The sequence below is a fragment of the Trichosurus vulpecula genome, chromosome 4 (genome assembly GCF_011100635.1).
Source record: "Trichosurus vulpecula isolate mTriVul1 chromosome 4, mTriVul1.pri, whole genome shotgun sequence".
Taxonomy (NCBI): Eukaryota; Metazoa; Chordata; class Mammalia; order Diprotodontia; family Phalangeridae; genus Trichosurus; species Trichosurus vulpecula.
Genome location: NC_050576.1, coordinates 66,002,888 through 66,023,678, shown reverse-complemented (window position 1 = coordinate 66,023,678; position 20,791 = coordinate 66,002,888). Strand labels below are relative to the sequence as shown.

The 20,791-nt window shown below is 37.6% G+C and overlaps 1 protein-coding gene and 1 pseudogene across 3 annotated transcripts in view; both read right to left on the bottom strand.

Moving 5' to 3' along the window:
- DNM3 (dynamin 3) overlaps positions 1-20,791 on the bottom strand; it is a 638,732-nt gene that overhangs the window by 249,330 nt on the left and 368,611 nt on the right. The window lies entirely within an intron of this gene.
- LOC118845910 lies at positions 15,281-15,712 on the bottom strand (annotated as a pseudogene).

Genomic DNA, 20,791 nt, shown 5'->3' with positions numbered 1-20,791 from the left:
AGCACAGTATCTGGGATATAGTAGGTGCTTAACAAATGTTTATTGATTAATATTTCAAAGTCTCTATTCAATATTGGTCTTTTTCAGCAGGAGTGATTAAAAGTTCACTATTTTATTAAAGGTTCATCTCCCTCCCCATAGGATTATATTAAATTCTTCTAGGTATGTTATTCTTGGTTGTAGGCTCATCTTTTTGCATTTTGAAATATCATATTTGATGTTCTCTGTTTTATTAGATTGATAGTCATTAAATCTTGTGTGATTCTGATAGTAGTTCCACAGTTCTTGATCTCTAGCTTTCTGGATATTTGTGATTTTTTTCCTTTGACCTGGAAGCTCCAGAATTTTGGGTGTGATGTTTACAGGAATTTTCATTTTAGGGTTTCTTTCAAGAGGTGATAAGTTGGTTTTTTTTTAATTTTCACTTTAACTTTCTAAGAAATCTGTGAACTTTTATTGTGTCATTTCTTGAAATACAATGTCCCAGTCTATTTTTATTTTGTTTTGGTCATGGCTTTAACATAGACCAATGATTGTTAAATTATATCTCCCTGATCTATTTTTCACTTTAGTTTTTTAATATGACACGCCTCCCATTTTCTCCCATTTTCAATCTTTTTATATTGTTTATTTTTCTTTGCATCTCAAAGAGTCATTATCTTCTGTATGGTCTAGTCTAATTTTTAAGAAATCTATTACTTGGGCAACATTTTGTTCCTCTTGTAGAAATCTATTAATTAACCCATGTATTTTAAATACACCTCTAATTTATTTTCCAATTCTTTTACTCAGTACACTCATATCACTTATAAAATAATTTTAATTTTTTAAATCCTTGATTAAATAAAATTAGTCTTTGAGGAAGAAAGGAAGAGAGGGAAGGAGGAAGAAAGGAAGGGAAGGAAGGAGGAAGGAAGGGAGGGAAGGAGGGAGGAAGGAAGGGAAGGAAGGAAGGAAGAAGGAAGGGAGGGAAGGAGGGAAGAAAGAAGGGAGGGAAGGAGGGAAGAAGGAAGGGAGGGAGGGAGGGAGGAAATTTTGCCAGATATTAGCAACATGACAAATATTAAGCAGATCTCTGCCCTGCAAAAATTAGTGACTGCTTCTTCAACTACTAGAAAAAAGTCTTTCCCTGAAAATTAATCTCCATTTCAAAAAAGTTTGAGTGAATTTTATTATTCTATAAGATTAAGGTCCAAAAATAGGTCAATGTCATTTTTGACATTTAAGGAGATGGTACTGCTCCAACCCTACATCATGACATTTCATGCTGGTAGATTGTGATAATGATCATTTTACAGAAATTCAGAGTTGAAAGAGACCTCAGAAGCTATATAGATCAATCAGGATGGGTAGAACAATGCCTTCTGCAACAGATGCTACAAATGGACATACAGCTTTGCTCAAAGACTTCCAGTAAATAGAATCCAGTACTTCCAAGGTAACACTTTTGAATATTTTCAATTGTTAGGGAAATTTTCCTTCTATCAGGTTGAAATTTATATCTTTACAACATCCACCCAAAGTTACTAGTTTTTACAAAAAGAGTGAGTAGAAAAGGGGGATGGATGTGAGAGATTTTATAGAGATTTAATTGACAAGATTTGTAAACTGATTTAATATAGGGGACAAGGGAATGTGAAGAGTCAAGTATGACTTCAATATTAAGTGTCTGCATGATGGGAAAGACAGTACTGTCATCAAGGGAAATGAGTAAATTTGGAGGGGTAGGTTGGGGAGCGGTAGAATGAGTTCTGTTTTGGACATCCTGAATTTGTGATCCCTATGGGACATTCAGGTGGAGATATACAGGAGAAAATTGCCATTCAATGGGTTAGCAATCCCTCCTATCTCTGACAATCATGCCCTCTGTATTCATCCATGCTATTGCTTAAAAAAAAGTTAAATGGTACAAGGCTAAACACAGTTCTCTAAGGCCTTCTACTAGAATCATTAATTTCTACTTTTGGGGTCCAGTCAATTAACTAGTACTGAATCCGCTAAACTTTGCTATTATCTAACCTGTTGCTCTTTATCTTATTCATGAGAGAAATTATCAACTGCTTTACTGTAATGCAGGTAAACAATGTCTACAACGATTTCTAATTACTCTATCAGTTGAGTAAGCCTATTAACAAGGGACATAAAGTTAGTCTGGCATGGTCTGTTCTCTGATGTTTAACACAAGCAAATGGCTTGAGCATGTGATTATAATTTATTAAAAGCTTACAACTGAAACGATATCTCCATAGTTTAATGATCACATAGGCTTCTTATATACTACCACACCTCATCAGTTGCTATAACTGCATCATTATGGTGAATTATGCCCAAAACAGAAAATCACAGCAGACAATTGAGATACATAATGAAATTTTCTTATATTTATCTAAAATAGCTCTTGTTTAGTTGTGAATGAAACACAACAGGAAAGATATTAAAACTAGGCAGCAAAATTAAGTTTCTGCTTATTGAGATAAAAACCAGATCTTTATTTAGTTCTTAAGGATGAATGCTGATGATTTTCTTATATAATGAAAAGGAGGCACTCTTCTGGTTAAAAATAAATCTGCCACAAACTGTCATTCATCTAGGAAATAGAAGTTGCACTTCTAAAATTGGAAAGGTTGCCCTTTTTTATTAACTAAGGAAGAGATTTATTTCCCCATTACAAAAGCATGTAGTTATAATCATAGCTTATAGGTAGGACAGAAACAGCCAAGCATTGCTCTGGAACATCAGGGTGGGGGAGAGATATTTCCTATAGACCTAAATGAAGTTATAGCATCCCAGGTCATAGACAGAGTAAATAGGTAATTTGGAGGGCACATGTTACATGCCAAGGTCACCTTATTCCAGGCATCATGTCAGAGACATCCATTATTGGGTCTCAATCAATACTCATAAATCTGGTATGCAATATTCTCTTTTCCTTAACATGGAGTGCCTGCAATGAGTGACTTAAAGATAAAGGGGGTATTAATTAGGACAGAGTTCCTAATCTTACTAAAATTTTATTCAAAGTTTTGAGATCCAAAATTTCTCTACCTGAGTTTAGCCTTCCCTGAATGAAGTCAGAAATCCAATTCCTGACCCATGTGCCTAATTAGGCTCAGCAGGAAATTCCAGTTCAAAAGGAAAGTCTTTAGAGGTGGATGGAGGTAAAGTAAAAGGAAAGGAATCAAGTTGCATTATACTTTCTACTTTAATGATTTGAGATCATTACCATTTTTGGCATCTTCTATCTCATTCAAGTACAGGATGAAAGCAAGTCTGGGGTGTGTGTATAGGGGTGGGGGAAAAGGAAGGCATTCCAATATTAGAAGTACAACTTCTATTTCCTGGACAGAATAATCTTGCTTCATGGACAAGTATGTACATACATACATGTACATACATATATGTATATATACATATACACACACACATTACAGTTGGACTATAACCTACTATATGCTACTATAAGTAGTATTTGTTCAGAGTTATACCAATCCCCGTTGGCACAAAGCTCAGCCATGCCAGACATTAGTTTGATTTTATACATATATTATAATTAGATGCATTTTATCCTTTCTGCAGGGAGGTCAGTATCTTCAGCAAGGATCTTTCTTTTTACCTCGCCGCACTTTCTGCTTGAGTAACTAAAAACTTATAAATGTTCTCACCTTTCCCTTTACTCTTAGCCAAACTTCATTTCCTGTTTTAGAGAACTAAGACTGCACAACTCTAGAAAATTATTAAAGTGTTTGCCCACTTAGTAAAAAGTTACAGCACATGCTAGTCAATAATTCAAAGAATTCTATATTAATTCTTTAGCACACTTAATATTATCTTCATATAGAATGAACAAAGAATTGTGTCAACAGTCACAGAAAACATCAGTAAAGCAATTTAATTCCCCAGTACCAAACGAGTTAATTAAGAAACAAAGAAAGAAAGAATGTGCGTAATTATGACTGGCCTGGCTCTGCCTATTAGGTTTCAGTCAGACAGACACCACAACTTCTTTTAAATAACCCCAGTTTATTTTTGAAAAAAATTCCTTTCTTCAGACAGGATATGGGGGAGGAGTCAAGGGGTGATGTTTTACACATGCACATCTGGACACCGTCCAATTATTCCGCTTCAACATTCCCCCAGTTGTTTTCATTTTGCTTCATGCCTTGGCATTCATAAATTTGTGAGATTAATGTGTGTCAAGAGTATGTAGTCCTCAAAGTGGGCATCCGTTAAATATAAATATAGCTAGAAGTTAACACTATAAAGATTCAAAAAAACAAAATCAAAGGCTTAAGGCTCAACTTTAAGAAGAAACAAAAGCCACCAAAGGCGTCTCTATTTAATATTGTAGCATTGCTATCAAATGAATATTCTATGATCTTTCACATAGATGCCCCAAGAACAGGATTAATACAATATTCTTAGACTACATGAAGGGAGGCATGTATCGGTGGTCATAAGTGGTGAATTTGTAGTAGATGTCTTTGTACTGTATGTTTTTTGGTCTTGATGTTTCACCATTATTAGAGGAAAGGTAGTGGGAAACATTTACAGGATCTTATAAGGAACCTCAGAAACCATCTAGTATGACCCCTTCTTGAGCAAAAATATCCTCTGCAATGTATCTGATAAATGACTAATCAGTCATCACTCAGTCACTTCCAACAAGGAGGAACTTACAACCTTCCAAGGCAGTCCACTCCCCTTCTGGATTTTTCTAATTTCCAGGAAGCTTCTCCCTGGCTCATTTCAGTGGTCACAGGTTCAACTCACTGTTTTTAGTTCTCTCTAGGTTCAAGCAAACCAAGTCTATTCTTTCTCCAGTGCTATAGCCCTTGAAACATTTTCAGAAATATATTACATTTCACCTACATCTTCTCCAAGAAATTTCATAGAAATGTTAATCACTGATCCAATAAATTTTGACGATTGTCCAATTTATTCTTATACTAAACTAACCTCACTTTGTATGCATACCTAGATGCACAGTCTTATAAAATTTCCACAGGTGCCAGAAATGTGCACATACATTGGCAAATACAATAAGCTCCTTATAACAGCTTGGGCAAATGTCCATGAATTTAGGTAATTCAGTGGAGTTTTCCCTGTCTGTGCCCTCAGAATTCCATATTCTATATGCTATTATCAAGCACCAGATCAGAAACACCAATTCATAGGTCACCCCCCCTGGAATACTGCAAAAAAAACAGGAAAAATTGAATCCTCAAAGCAACACACCTCTAATCTGCTCCCCAAGCAAATGTGGTATGTACTGCAAGGGAATCTTTCTCTTTTTTTTAATTTCATACATTGCCACAGATACATAGCACTCAGAGTCACAGATTCTGAATGTATGAAGAAACTTCAGAGGTTTAACCTATGACCAAACAATAATCTCCTCAAAAATGTAGCCAACAAATGCACATCCAATTTTTGCTCAACAACTTTTAGTGATGGCAAACTTGCTGTTTCCTAAGGCAGCCCATTTTACTTTGGGAGGCCCTGAAAGTTAGACATTTTTTCCTGATATCAAGCCTAAATCTGCTGCTTAGCAAATTCTACCCTCTGCTTCTCCTTTTGCCCTCAGGGGCTAAGCAAAACAAGTTTAATCCCAGTTCCATGTGACAGCCCTTTAAATATTTGAAGATATCCATCATATCCTCTTAAGCTGCCTCTTCTTTAGGCTGAACATTCCCAGTTCCTTCCATTGATACTCATGTAACATGATCTCAAGGCCTGTCACCATACTGGTCAACATCCTCTGGATAATCTCCAGCATATCAATGTGCTTCCTAAAATGTGGCATGGAGAAGTAAGCACTATACCAGATGTGATGGAGGAACCAGGAATCTCTTAATGCAGCCTAAGATTTCATTAGCTTTTTTGGACTGTCCCATATCCACTGTTAATTCTTATTAAACTTGTGCATCAATGAAATGTTTTCATAGGAAGTCCTAATCCAAAGTTGTCTCATGGTCTGTAAATGACTCTGGACTTTTGAAAACTTCGCTAATGGAGCAGATGCTATGACAACTTCCATCAGACAGCAAAGTTTTCGTTTACAGATAGAATATGTGAGTGCCAGCTTACCTTAGTACAGAGGGATTCATTATCAGAAATCTAGCTAACAGGTGATGAAATTGTGCTACCATGTTGACCCAGGAAGCAGGTAAAACACAAAACAATCACCAGGCCTGTACATTTTCCCGTCTGTATCAACAGTAATGCGGTTAGAGTGACAAAAAAGCAGGGAAGAAGATGTTAAGAATCACACGGTTCTTAAACCATCTACAAACCACGTGTTTAGATATTGTTGCTCATAAATCTTTCTCCAAGTATTGAACTGACTTGCTAATGTGGTAACTGAGTCATATTCTCTACAGATGAAACCAGAAAATGCAAGTTGCTGCTGAGTGGAGGAATTGCTCAGAGATTCCTTTCAGAGTCACAAATAAAGGAGTTGGCAGACTTGCCCAAAGGCAATAAAACCATCAGCTAATAAGATATTTGGTCAACATACTTCTGATGATCATTATCAGCTGAGCAAGGAGACCACCATGAAAATAATTGCATCTGGTGTGCCAACATCAATTGCAGAAAATGAAGTCCTATGAAGAACCTGAAAAGATCTTTCAGACTAAGTCAATATTTAATACTTCACAACTTAATTGTGAAGGATAAGAGAGAGGATGGAAAATATGTTGGAAAAAGTGGTTTGTGATCAAGAAATGAAAGAGACCAAAGACTTGTAGATTATTTAGAAGTCTCATGACTGAATATCAGAGGAGAGTTTAAGAAGAGTCAGAAGATCCTTGATGTAGGGAGCAGTAAACATCACAAAAAATGAAACTGATTCTATCTCAGTAGATATGAAATGACTGGTTGCTGTGATGATTCATTTAATAATCAGCTGTCAGATCAGTAACCAGTCATATAAATGGTAAAAATAAATGCTGAATTTAAAAAAGGATGAAAATGAGAGCATCGAATGTGTTTATAACAGCTCCAAACTAACCAGTTTAAACAAGCTGTTGACAAAAAAGTGAAGAAAAACAGAGGTTAATTATATCACCATTTATTAGGAAGCTTTTAACCTGTGCAAAATAGGCATTACAAATGAGCAGCGATCCGGACCCAGGACTGAAAGGTAGAAGGAATACAGGCTAAGTTGTATTTCAGAAATTGTTCTATTATCAGCTCTTTTCTCTTCTCCACTTACACTTTATTTCTATTCATGTTAGCTCTCATGAGTACAAGTATGATCTCTATACAGTTGATTCCCAAGTTTTTCCATTCAACCTTAATCTCTTTCTTGGTCTCTAGTCCTATACATCCAATGGTCTATAGGACAACTACTACTAGATATTCCCATCAGTATCTCAGACTCAACACATCCAAAACAGAACTCATTTCCACCTAAAACTCTCCTTCTAAGCTTCCTTATTTCTGTCAAGAGCACTGACATTCTCCTAGCCATCCAGATTCATAATCTTAGGATCATTCTGATGTCTTACTTTTTCCTTTGCTCTGCCCCACACCCCACAATGAAACAGTTGCTGCAGCTCGTCATCTTGCTCTCCAAGAATATATCTTGAATTCATCACTACTCATACAAACTACCTGTCTGGTTCAGATTCTCATGACCTTTTTCCTGACCTATTTTAATAGCCTCTTAATTGATTCCCCTGACTCCAGTCTCTTCCACACTCCAATCAATTCTCCACATAGCTGCCAAAGTGATTTTGCGAAAACAAAAGTCTGGCCACATCACTCTCCCGATCAAAAAATTCACTTGGCAACCTACAGACTGTATAATCATATACAAACTCTACTGTTTGGCCTGGGAGGCCTTTTACAATCCACTTCCTGCTTACCTTTCTAGGTTTATAACAAAACTCTGCCCCTCATGCACTAGACATAGCAGCCAGACTACCCCACTTGCTAGTCTCTGCCCAAGACCTTCTATCTCCCATCCCAAGGCCTTTGCACAGTTTTAGTAGAATGTCTAACCTTTTCAAGACTTAGTTTGAGTCATCTTATACAGCAGGTCTATGCTGATTCTCCCCCACACCCCAGAAATTAGCTTGTACTTAATTTTTACAAATATAGTATTTACTTGCACTACTGATTAGAGAAATGCAAATCAAAACAACTCTTAGATACCACATCTCTCCTGTCAGATTGGCTAAAATAACAAAACAGGAAAATGATAAATGCTGGAGAGGATGTGGGAAAATTGGAACATTGTTACATTGCTGGTGGAGTTGAGAGATGATCCAGCCATTTTGGAGAGTAATTTGGAACTATGCCCAAAGGGCCATAGGAATGTTCATGCCCTTTGACCCAGTAATACCACTTCTAGGGTTGTATCCCAAAGAAATCACACAAGAGGGAAAAGGACCCATATGTACAAAAATATTTATAGTTGCTCTTTTTGTGGTAGCCAAGAATTGGAAATCAAAGGGATGCCCATCAATTGGGGAATGGCTGAACAAGCTGTGGTATATGAAGGTAATGGAATACTATTGTGCCATAAGAAATGGGGATGATACGGACTTCATAACATCCTGGAAAAGCCTACACGACATAATGCTGAGTGAGCGGAGCAGAACCAGGAGAACATTATAGACAACCACAGATATATGGATTCCGTGAGGACCAACCCTGACAGACTTCACTCTTCTCAGCAACACAAGGTGCAAGGACAACTCCAAAGGACTCACGATGGAGAATGCTATCTATATCCAGAGAAAGAACTATGAAGTTTGAATGCAGATTGAGGCACGCTTCATGCTCGCCTTTTTTTCTTCTCTTTCGTTTTTGTTTTTGGGTTTTTTTTTGTTCTGTTTCTTCTTTCTCATGATTCATTTCATTGGTCATAATTCTTCTCCACAACTTGACTAGGGTATAAATTAATTCAATGCAAAGTTATACACGGTAGTTATATGAGATTCCATGCCCTCTTGGGGAGGGAGGGGAGAAAAACTGGAACTCAAAATTATGTAGAACCGTGTGTTGTAAACTAAAAATAAAAAAAAATAAAAAAGAATGCCAACTTCTGTTTTTACCTTTTTATCCACAACATCTAACACAATGACAGGTACATGTTATGAATTATCTCAAGAGAAAAACCTGCTTTTAAAACCAATATTCCCTCAGATATGAATCTTGGGTTATCATATTCTATTAGGATATCAGTTGGAAGAGCTCTTGTGTAGCTGGACAAGGAATCAAACCTATGTTTTCTGATTCTAAATTTAGTGTTCTATTGCTGCATGCTGCCTCTAAAGCCTCTCCAAAGAATCAAAAGTGCATGTGAGCCAAAGGGCAATGAAGGGAGGCAGAGTAGTCTGCAGGATGATGCTGCATCACATATTAGTAACACCAAGAAAGCCAGTTTGACCATATTGTAGAGTACAAGAAGGTTAGCAATGTGTAATAAGGTTGGCAGAGTAGGTTAGGCCAGGTTGCAAATAGCTTTAGATGCCAAGCATAAGGGACTAGATTTGATCCTAGAGCAAATAGGGAGTCACTGGAGTTCATTAGGGAAATGACATGGTCAAACTTGAACTTTAAGAAAATCTCTTTGGCAGCTGTTTGGAAGGTAGACTGGAGTGGGAAAAGATTTTCACTCAGTCAGTCGATAAACATTATTAAGCACCTACTGTATGCCAGGCATTGTGATAAGTACTGCGGATACAAAAAAAGGAATTAGGAAATTAAAGGAATCAGGAAATGCTTCCTGAAGAAGGTGGGACTTTGCTTGGTTGTTGTCTTTCATTCTCAAAGTTCTCAAAGAGGACCAAGGTGACATCAAGTTATAGTGTGTCTGTGGCTAATCAGGCCAATACGAGCTCAGAATGCTGTACCACAGGTCAGGCACAAGTAGTCCATATGAACATTTGCTGTGGAGATATCTCTAAATTTGTACATCTCACATTTCTTTTGTGCTGCTGCATTTCTGCTTTGCTCATAGAGCACAGCACCTTTTTTGATGAGGGCACACCAACCTGGGCAGTCTTTTGCCATTGTCACCCATGTCACACAATCAATTCCAAAGTTCTTCACAGAGACCTTGAGTGTGTCCATGTAGTTCTTCTTCTGACCACCATGTGAGTGTCTTCTTTGGGTTGAGTTCTCCATAAAATAGTGCTTTAGGCATGCATACATTTGGCATTTGAGCAACATGGCCAGCTTTTTGGAGTTGTACTCTCTGAAACAGAGTTTGAATGCTTGGCAGTTTAGCCCAAGAAAGGACCTTAGTGTCTGGTGCCTTATCCTGCAAGGTGATCTTCAGAATCTTCCTAAGACAATTCCTATAGAAGAGATTCAGTTTCCTGGCATGGAGCTGGTATACTGTTCAGGTTTCCTAGGTGGGATAATAGCTGGGACTTGAAGGAAGCCAGGAAGCAGAGATGAGGAGAGAGAATTCACGGAATGGGGGGCATCCAGAGAAAATGCCAGAATCAGGAGGTGGATAGTCTTGCTTGAGGAACAGTAAGGAAGCTAGTGTCACAGAATCATAGAATATATGTGTATATGGGGGTATACAGTATAACAAAATGCTTAGAACATGTATCTAGAGTAAGGAGTAAATTTAGAAGCAAGGAGCAAAAGTGTGGTTTGGACCTCAAGAAAAGAATTATGTCTCAGTTCTGGCTTCTGGCTCCATTTTAAACCTTCAGAAGATTAACCACGGCAGGGGTCCTAGACCAAAGGGGAGCCTGGATCTCTGTCATTAAGAACCAGAAGAGCTTCCTGACTGGCTGACAGTGGGTAAGTCAAGCAGCAGTCAACTATTGCCTAGATCTTATAGAGCTCAGACCACAGGGGATAGGAATCAAACTTCACTCTAGATCAAACTGCATTGGAAGCATAGAAAGCTTGCAGTTCCCAGTCCAAGCTATCCCTGAGAGCCCAGAAAAACACAGCACTTAATATCCCAAGAAAGTAGGAAGACTAGCCCAGACCTTCTCTCCAGAAGTGCCACAGAGTTCAAGCACAATGAAAAGTCTGACATCAGAAAGGAGCCTAGAAGAATGAGCAAACAAAAAAAGAATCCCATCATAAAAAGTATTATGATAACAGGAATGCTTGAGAAACAAATCCGAAAAGAAAGAATGCCTCCATGATATCAACAAGCAAAGCCTCAAAGAAAAACACAGTTTAGACATAGATTAATGAGAATCCCAGGAAAAGTTGAAGCAAGTATTTGTTTTTAAAGAGCACTAGAGGAAAATATGGGAAAGAAATGATAACTATGGAAGAAAGAATAGGAACAGGAACTGATAGCTTGGTATATGAGGTACAATACCTTGACCAAGAAACAAGCTTCATGAAAATTGGAGTGGACCAAATAGAAGCTAATGACTAAAGCAAGAGTGAGAGGAGAATATACTAGGGGTGCAAGGGAAAGGAAGGTTAAGAAAAATCAATTATGTTATATAAGCAGAATACACAAGTATAAGTCTATACAAATAAGGAGGAAAGTGTGTAGGGGAGTGCTTGACACTCAGACCTCACTGTCTTCTGAATTGGTCAAAGGAGGGAAGGATGCACATACATAAACACAGTTGAGTGCAGTACTGCTTTTCATTCAACAGGGAAATTAAGAGGGAAATGAAAGAAGGGAGAATTATATGGAGGGTCAATCAAAGGTGTGATTAGTACTAAACAAAACACCTCTTATTAAGGATGTGCAAAAAATATTTATAGGTCTTTTTGAGATGGTGAAGAATGGGAATCTGAGGGGATTTCCCTGAATTGTGGAATGGCTAAACAAATTATAATATATAAATGTGATGGAATATTTTTTGTATCATAAGAAATAATTAAGGAGAAGGGGGTCAGAGAAAGCTGGGAAGACTTATATGAACTGATGCAGAATGAAATCAGCAAAACCAGGAGCACAATTTATACAATGATAATATTGTAAAGACAAACTACTTTGAAAGATTTTAGAACTCTAACCAGCATAAAGTGACACATTCTTTACTTGGGCTTAATGCCTAAGGTCCTAATAGTAAGGGATGAGAATAAAAATACATGAATAAATATGATACAAAGTAAAGTGTAATATAACAAAGGAGAACCAGTCAAAGTATCATAGGAAATCTGAGGAAAGAGATTACTTTCATTGGAGAATAAGGTCAATGAAGACTTCATTGAAAAAGTGGCAGCTAATTGAAAGAAAAGATGAACCTTGGCAAACGGTTATTGTCTGGGGTGGAAGAAGTACCTATTTATTTATTGCAATCATGGAGGCTCAGTATGAACAAAGGGTCAGTGACAAAAGAAGGCTGAAGGAAAACAGGTGACATGAAGAAATTCAGTGTGATTAGAATACACAAAGTGTCCCTGAAGTCTGAATACATAGACAATGTGGAGTTATTGCATCAAGTTCATGTGAATCTTGCAAAGTGCATCAACCTTTGCATCACAAATGATGGAAATCATATTGAAGATGTTATTTGTTAATATTCCAATTAAATAAAATGTTGTTGAAAATTTCATTCATTTAATTTCTTGAAAGTATGCATTTTTGCCTTGTGTCCAGATTTTAGGAATACCCTACAGAATAGATAAAGGAGAATACTAACATATAAGGTTAGAGAGGGAGGTTAGAGCTAGATTGTGGATGGCCTTGAATGCCATCATCAGGAGTTCAAACTTTGCTGGTAAACAATGGGAGGCTACTAAATGTTTTTGAGTAGTAGTTGGCATGCTTTAGGATACCAGGAAGGATTCTGGGAAGATGGTGGAGTAGGTCAGAAAATTCCAAGCTCTCAAGATTTTCTCCCACAAAAGAGATAGAATAGTGCCTCAGGACAGACATAGAGCAGTAACAATAACTAAGATTAGGGGCAGAACATGGGTCCTCCGGGGACAGTTGGAGAAGATCTGCAGAAAAATCCCAGAATGAGGTTTGGTACCTATGAAGAGAAAATACCCCCAGGCTAAGTCCAAGGTCGACTTAAACAGCAAGTGGCAATCCCTGAGGTTAGCTGGGTTGGGAAGCTGCTTCCACCCCAGCCACAGGAACTTTTACCCCGGGACAGTGAGGTGAGTTGGGCGTCTGAGCCGGGGAAGATCAAGGAAACCTCTGCTGACAAGGAAGACCAGACGGAGCTGTGCTATGGAGATATTCAGAGAGTGCAGAAGCAGTGGGGCAGGGACCCCACTGGCTGTAGGCACTTATAGGAGGCTGGAGCTCTTGGTACCAGTTCTATGCCAGAAGAGAGAATGGAAGGAGGATCTGAGGCTAGAAGCACCATCTTCCATACCCAAGGACTAACGGTAATTACAAAACTAAGCCACTACAAATAAAAAAATTGTTCAGGCAAAGGAGAAAGAATCCAACCATAAAGAGTTATTGTGGGAATAGAGAAGACTGGGGTTTATCTTCAGAGAAGGATACTGAAGCAAAGAAATCCTCTTCTACCTCAAAGAGTAACATCAAATGGTCGCCTGCCCAAAAAGAATTCATAGAACTTTAAAAAGACTTTAAAAATCAAATGAGAGAGATTGAGGAAAAACAAACAACAAAAAAGAACAATCCAAGAAAAACAAGAGGATCATGAAAAGAAGGTCAATCAGTTAGAAAAGGAGATTCAGAATCTTAAGGAAGAAAACAACTCCTTGAAAATCAGAATGGGCAAGGGGAAGCCAGCAAAGTTATCAGAGATAAAGAAATAATAAAACAAAATAGAAAGAATGAAAAAATAGAAGAGAATGTGAAACATCTCATAAGAAAAACAACTGACCTGGAGAATAGATCAAGAAGAGAAAATATAAGAATAATCAGACTACCTGAAAGCCATGATCAACAAAAAGAATCTTGATGCACTAATATGAGAAATAAAGAAAATTGTCCTGAAGCATTAGGATAAGAGGGGAAAGTAGAAATAGAAAAAAAAATCCACCAATCACTACTTGAAAGAGATCCTATGAGGAAAGCCCACAGGAATATTATAGTCAAATTCGAAAACCTCCAGCTCAGAGTAACAAGAGCAATAAGAAAAAAAAAACAATTTAAATATGGTGGAACCACAACTAAAATCATACAAGACCTAACAGTGGGTGACACTAAATGACTGCAGGTCTTGGAACCTATAGCAAAAGAACTGGGGCTCTGACTGAAAACACCATACCCAACAAAGCTAAGCATAATCCTGAATGAAAAAAAATGGATATTTAATGAATTGTCAGACTTTCAGAATTTTGTTAAAAAACAAAACAAAACCTGAACTTAATAGAAGATTTGACATACAAGAGCCAAAAGAAATATAAGGTACATACCAAAGACTAATTACAAGGGACTCCATAAGAACAGACTGTTTAACTTTTATGTAAAATGTATGTCCAACATTGTTATTAGTAATTGGGTAGTTCATAAGAAAGATTGGGGTAAAACCAAGTATGATATGACTTTAAAAACTAAAACCTTTTAGGAACAGCTAAAAAGAGTAATTATCTTATACAAATGAGGTACAAGAGGAAGAACCAACACAGAGGAATTGGATGGAGGAGGAAGGATGGTAGTTCTGGTAACCTACTTTCATTGGGAATGGGTTCAAGAGGGAACAATACATATATATCTAGAAAAATATAAAAGTCTTCTAAATTCAGAAAGAAATAAAATGCTAAGGGGATAGGAAGGGGGAGAGGATAAGGGATGAATCTCTAGAGGGGAGGCTGAGGGAATGGGCTAAAGGGAGGTATAGAAGGATGCTTAAACTAATGGGAATGGGAAGATAAGGGAGGGATCCTGGGGGAGAGGGGGTAGGTTAAGTAATAGGAGGGGAAGGTAGCAGGTTAAAGTAGAGGAATCAGGAAGGCTTGAAAATAAGAGATACACACAAACATAAAAACAAAGATCAGGAGTAGAATTTGTTAGGGACAGTATATATTTATATATGTATGTATGTATGTATGTGTATGTCTATATCTCTATATAAATGTATCCACACTTAATTGTAGCTTTCTGGGGGTTGGGAGGAAGGGGAAATAAGAACAAAGTAAAAAGTGCACTGCAGAGAAAACTTATAAGGAAGCAAAGAAAAGATGGACAGCTCTCAACACAGTGCATAGTATTTACTACATAGGCTTTCTTGAAATGGAAGTTTATTGTTATATATATATATATATATATATGCACGCATGTGTGTGTGTGTGTGTGTGTGTGTGTAAAAGTATATTTTAATTCTTGTCAAAAGAAATTCCAAAGATTACATCATTTCAAAATGAGGATGTCCCAACACTGGCCTTGAATGAGTCATTCATTTTACCCTTTCTCTTTTATATTATTGCTCAGAAATATGATATTTTCAGCTATGATTGTTGTGGCTTGCCATCTCACATTGTTTTTATCCACGTATTCACCATAGTCTATTTTTCCTTACACAAAAACTCGAGCCCCTTTTTTCACATACTGATAGGCCAGCCTGAAAGCTGACATTTTGTGCCTCGTGGTCTTTTGACTGATATCACCCTGTTGGGATGTCTCACTTTGCCCTGATCACCACATCTCATCCGTGGCCAAAGAAAAGACTGTGACTGGATTTTTTCCTTCCAACTGTCTCAGAACAGGATCCTGACCTTCTCTTCCAAATAACTGGACATGATTAAGATATCGTTCAAGAGCTAAACTGTTACTTCATTCAGAGAAATGTCTTGCAAATTGATGAAGTACCTGTAAAACAGGTCTTTGAAACATGGCCTGTATTTTCTTCTTAGCTGGTTTAGAGTTTCTTCTTAATGTGGAGGCCCATGAGCAGTACCAAGCCTGGCAGATGGGGACCCAGGAGGTTGAACTATTGTTATATATGTTAAACCCTCTCTTGTGTTCTGCTGTACACATGACATGATTTTAAAAAATTTTGTATTTAAGTTTTAATATTTAAGTTTATAATGTTTCTTTATGTTTTCTTATTGGGTATTTAAGTTTAAAATAAAAAAAGACTTAAAAAGAAAAAAAAGAAATAGTATATTAGAAAAATTACTCGCAGAAGAGATGGTAAAAAGTATAAGTGGAGGCCCAAAAACGAAATATGCATCCCTTCACAAAGGAATATGAGGGAAATGTAAAGGTATATTTAGATTTTTTTATTCATATTACCGTAGGAATGCATAAGCTTTTTACTAGGAGTCAAAGAAAATTTTTGTGTATTACCTTGTTCATGTTTTGGTGAAACCTGAAATAAAGCAGCATTCTACATTCATCATTCATGCAAGAAACAAAGAAATGGAGAGAGAGAGGAAGAGAGGGAGAGAGGGAGAGAGGGAGAGAGGGAGAGGGAGAGAGAGAGAGAGAAGGAGAGGGGGGGGAGAGAGAGAGAGAGAGAGAGAGAGAGAGAGAGAGAGAGAGAGAGAGAGAGAGAGGAAGAAAAGAAATGAAACCCAAAGTTTTATCTTTGTGATCCTATCCTTCACACAGTCGGAAAAGTTTAATTATGATTTAGATTTTCTTCCAAATGGGTTTCTTGGCATTCTTCTTCTGATATGAGGTAAAGGAAAAGGTAATATTCAACAGCAACTAAAGGAAATGTGAAGTACAGCATTGACTCTAAGGATAACACTAAGGATTTTTTTTAAATGTCAGCCAAGGAAGATAAATCATCAAGGTGTAACTTGTCAGTCCTTACCAGACCAAAGAGCAAAAATCAAGCGTTAAGATTCCAAGTCCCAACTCCTGCCAAGGAACAGATTTTTTGGTTTCAAACATCCTCCAACCATTGATGGACATATTTTGTATACCAAAACAGACCAGATTAACTTGACAATGGAGCCATAGTTAGGTAGGAAAGGTCTCAGCACTCATTTGAAACTCAAATTCATCATCAGTGAAATTTATATCCTGTCCTTGAGTCAGTAGGCTTAGGTCCAGAATAAAAAAAATATACAGAAAAATTCCATTCTTAGCCATTACTTTAATTTTGCGTTCAAATAAAGTATTTATATACTTGTTGTTCAGTCATTTTCAGTCGTGTCTGAATATTTATGACCCCCATTTGAGGTTTTCTTGGAAAAGATACTGGAGTGTTTTGCCATTTCCTACTCTAGTTCATTTTCCAGATGAGAAAGCTGAGGCATACAAGATTGAGTGATTTGCCCAGGGTCACATAGCTTACAAGTATCTGAGGCTAGATTTGAACTCAGGAAGATGAGTCTTCCTGACACTAAGTCTGGTACTCTAGCCACTTTATACTATCTAGCTGTTTGTATAGTATAATCTACCACAATATCATAAAAATACATTCTCTTAACTTTATGGAAAGAATCAATTAAGAGGTCAGGTATTCTTTAATATCTGGAGCCAAAAAGATCAAGAGGAATTTACATATATATATATATATATATATATATATATATATATATATATATATATATTTAAATAGTATCAGGCAGGCCATTACTACTGACACTTTTTAGTTTGCTTTGTATATCTACTAAAATGTTACTCCAAAGCCTTTGCTGGTGGAGGATGAGTTCTGACCAAGGCTACCAAGCTGAGGCTTAAAGTCTAAGCCTGAGATAGACTGTCACATGAGGATTAGCTTGGCTAGTTTGGAGCTCAGCACCAGGAGGAGGATGTTTGCATGATTAAAAAAGAAAATTGGCTGCATCAACTTATGAAGACCTTTTTAAGGCCGAAAAGGGTAGCAGTTTGCACTGATGGGTAACAGTTACCACAGTTTTAAAAATTATGGGCCTTTTGAAGCATTAATGCATTGCTTGCTCAGAACTGAGAATTGTTTCTCCTAAGGCACATGTTGACATCACATGGGCAATTATTCTAAGACTTCAATAAGGTGATCCAGACAGTGGGTTTAAGCTACTGGTACGTTTCTCCAATAGATTGGTTAGATTTCCAACTTCTTCTAAAAGAGAAGTATAGTTATTAAAATAGCTAGACATAAAATTAGGGGAAAAAACTGAATTTTCAAAGGAAAAGGGGAGAGAATAAGGACTTGTACAGCATCTACTCTATTTCAGGTACTGTACTAAGGACTTTTTAGAAATATTATCTCATTTGATCCTCACAACAATGCTGTCAGGTAAGTACTGTTATCTCTATTTTACACTGAGGAAACTGCGGTTAAGTGACTTGCCCAGAGTCATGCAACTAGTAAGTGTCTGAGGCCAAATTTGAACTCAGGTCCTCCTGACTCCAGGGCTGGTGCTCTATCCACTGCACCACCTAGATTTCCTTTAATTATAGATGTAAAAACTGATAATACTTAATGTATCATCCTTCCTCTTGGAGTATTTGTATTTTATCAGGAAATAAAGACTTAAAACTAGAGAAATATATAATGGCAGCATTTACATTATTAGCAGCCATGGAAAAGAAGCATACTGCTAAAGTCACAACATTTTTTTCCCCATCACCATGAGACCATAAAAAATACTTTCTTCTCTTCTCAGTAGGTTCTCTTCTTTCCCCTTTCATCCACAGAAATGGAAGGCTCTTTCCCCTATTACACACTGTATCTGTATGGGATCCCCAGTAAAACATACACATACACACACACTCAAACACCCTCCATCTCTCTTTCCATATATACATATGGATCCATATATGTACATGTATACATGTGTAAGTATGAATGTACGTGCACACATATGTCTCCCAGTGGCCCATGAAGGCAGGGATCATTGGCACATTCTTTGATCGATGGAAGGAGGGGCAAATGAGGATGTGATATCATACATAATGGGATAAAGAAGCAGACCCCAGGCTGGGCTGGCACCGGGTTCTGGGGTGGGGGCAGGAATGGGGTGAACAAGGATCTCTGATCTCTCTTCTGAGTCCTGGTTTGAGGGGAAGCATTTTTGAAGGACAATGAGCACTTTGTGATAACCTTGAAGTATTCTTAAGAAAAATCCTGTGGTCAAAACTCTTCCCCTATTTCTGTTTCCTTTTCCAATGACCTCTGTATGACCTAACTTTCTTTTCCTAACAAACTCAATTCCTCTCCAACACTGGTTAATATTCTTGGAAAGTTTTTGCTGTGCCCTGGTCTGTGTCCTAGAACTCAGATTGGAAGCTTCCTGGAACTGATGCTAAAGGTTCACAAAGTTGCTTCAATTTGGGGACAAGATAAATTCTGTTCTCTTTCTCTGGTAGTATTTGGTGATCATGTGAATGGACAGAAGGGTTAAATTAGAACAAGAGTGTAGACTAAAATGGAAAGCCCAGTGCAGTGAAGACACAGTATGAGCGCAACAAGCCTCTGGGTCAGAGTCTAGCTCTTGGCAAGAGAGGGACAGAAAAGGAACAGATGAGAAGGAAGGACAGATTGTCTCTACTTCACAATTTGTGTTTATTGTGAAGGTAAACAAATGCACTTGATTTGAATCTACGTATTGCAGAAGATAAGGAAGGTGCTCTTCCTTTCCTCAGTAGACTAAAGGCAGTATAGTCTAGCACAGTATGGTCTAGCCCAAAAGACATTTAAATTGAAGCTGGAGAGCTTGGTTTTGTTGGATCTTGTCTATTTGCTATCTGTGTGACCTTAGGTTATTTAACTTCTGAGTCTGTTTTTTCTTCTCTATAAAATGAGAATGTTGGATTATGTGATCTCCAAAATTGCTTCTAGCTCTAAATCAACATTTCAATGATCATCAGGACTACATCTTGTGTGATTTTGGACTAGATGTGGGCAATGAGATAGCCTACAGTCTGGTCCAGTATCTGGGAAAATACTGAAGGAGGTAGCAGACCTAGCAAAAGCTGGTCAAGAAATGCCTCATTTGCTACACTTCACCTTCCTCCTAGCAAGTAAATGGGGCGAAATGTTGCTCAGTTCTGCTCCTCCCTCTTACTCTGACTTGGCATGACAAGAAAAACTCATTTTCACATCTCTGAAAGGCTCCACATCTTCTGCCCTTGCATATAAGAAAAAAAAATCAGAAATATCCAGTATTTTATGGCAAGAGAACATTTTCCTAAAGGTCAAAACCAATAAAACAGAGAAGGGGGTCATTAATCCATTGCCAAGTAGGAAAACAAGTGCTAAGAGTTCAGTTTTTAATCTCAGAGGCTCTCATGAAAGAGAAGCAGGGCTGGTGTGAGAGTCAACAGGACCTGACTTCTCTGCTCGGCTCTGCAGTATACAAACTGTGAGACCTCAAAAAATCTAATTCTCATCTACGTCTTCCTCTGGAAAGGATCCTCCCAGTTCTTAATTTTTGAGCCAATGAAAGAGCAACCTCAGAGGCACTAATCATTATACTGGCAGCCTAGAGAGGGTCACAATAATCCAAAGTAACTGCTTTTATTCTAATCTTTGGAAAACCAAATATTCTGAGATCTCTCTCTCTCTCTCTCTCTCTCTCTCTCTCTCTCTCTCTCTCTCTCTCTCTCTCTCTCTCTCTCCCCCTGTATGTGTGTGGTGTACTTTTCCTAATGGTATGGGTACTCTAGATCATTAGAAAATTATATGTGGTTCTTCATGAGCCCAGGTGACATTTTTGCCCAGAGATGTAGAAAAGCTACAGAAACAGATACAGTACTGGACCCAAAGTCACAAAGACCTGAGTTAAAATTCAGCCTCAGACACTTACTAGCTGTTTAACCCAAGTCAAGTCACTTAATTTCTATTCTCATTGGTTTCCCATTTGTAAAATGGGAATGATAGTAGCACCCACCTCCCAGGATTGTTGTCAGGATAAAGTCAGATAATATTCATAAAGCATTTTCCAAACCTTAAAGTGTTATGTAAATATTAGCTGAAAAGAAATGTGGTTGGAAAAGCACTTTTGGGATAACTAATAAGGCAGGCAGCAAAAA